At 38.6% G+C, this 1,079-nt stretch overlaps 1 non-coding gene across 1 annotated transcript; it reads right to left on the bottom strand.

The window, feature by feature from the left end:
- Positions 1-331: 331 nt before the first annotated feature.
- On the bottom strand, positions 332-439 carry LOC111815663. The gene has a single exon (XR_002820324.1). It is a non-coding gene; the product is annotated as a U6 spliceosomal RNA (small nuclear RNA).
- Between the last annotated feature and the right edge of the window lie 640 nt (positions 440-1,079).

The raw sequence follows: 1,079 nt of genomic DNA, 5'->3' as shown, positions 1-1,079 counted from the left end.
TGTAGTAGTTATTCATAGTACAAGATGCAGACATGATATCTTGTCTAAACACTATTAGTTGAAAACTTTCTTCTCACTGAACTAAGAGAAAGTAGCTGTATGTCTATGTTATTTTGTATACACAGATATATATGTATTTTTTCCCCACTACAAAATGGTCCTTCATTTATATCTCCCTTTTTGTCTACTTTTGTCAGAGATGGGTATTCTATCGCCATTCATATATTGTAGGTGCATGAATTCAGAAGAGTGATCCAATACAGTCCAGTAGTCTATAATAGTAGTGGGTCATCCACAGGACTGGCAGTGTCAGAAGTTGTTGACTTGATCTTAAAAATATGGATGCTTCATGAATTTGCATGTCACCCTTGCGCAGGGGCCATGCTAATCTTTCTCTGTATGGTTCCAATTTTAGTATATGTGCTGCTGAAATGAGCACTCATATTTACTTTTTAAAGCAAAAATGAAGAAAGGATTTCTGAAGCCTAAATTTGAGCAGTAGCATTTGCGAAACGTAGACATTGCAAATGCTGCCCATAGATGCATGGAAGGAAAAGGCCTCACAAACCAGTTAAGTTGAAAGACTCAGATGTGGTCTCATAAGAAAATAACCAGGATACCAAGTACTTCGCACGACAAAGGTTTTAGATAATAAAATTCTCCCAGAGGGCTGTTTTCTTCCATCTGTTTTTTGGTAAGAATTCTATTACCTCTATTAATCCTCCTGATAAGAAGCCAAAGCAAGAGAGGAGACTGGATATTTTCAGAAGCACTGGGTTGGAATGGAAAAGGAGCATTCTTCAGGGATGCATAACTTCTACAATGAGATTCAAGCGCTCCTCAGGTGTTATCTGCCATGCTTAAGCCACTGTTCTAAGCACAGAGACGATCTTTGCGTTTCTGCGAGGGGGATGCCAAAACCCTTACTCCCACATCTGTACCTGATTAGAAGTCTTCGCATTGTCATCCCAAGGATGAGATCAAGATCATAAGGGTCAAGTGAAATAATGGCAGTGAGTTTTTAAAATCAAAATTCCTTTTTCTTATATCGTCAGAGACTTGGCTGAATGTTGGTCTCA

This window comes from Octodon degus, unplaced genomic scaffold (genome assembly GCF_000260255.1).
Source record: "Octodon degus isolate 3935 unplaced genomic scaffold, OctDeg1.0 scaffold00019, whole genome shotgun sequence".
Classification (NCBI taxonomy): domain Eukaryota; kingdom Metazoa; phylum Chordata; class Mammalia; order Rodentia; family Octodontidae; genus Octodon; species Octodon degus.
Note: the sequence above shows the minus strand (reverse complement) of the source record. Positions and strands in the feature narration are given on the sequence as shown.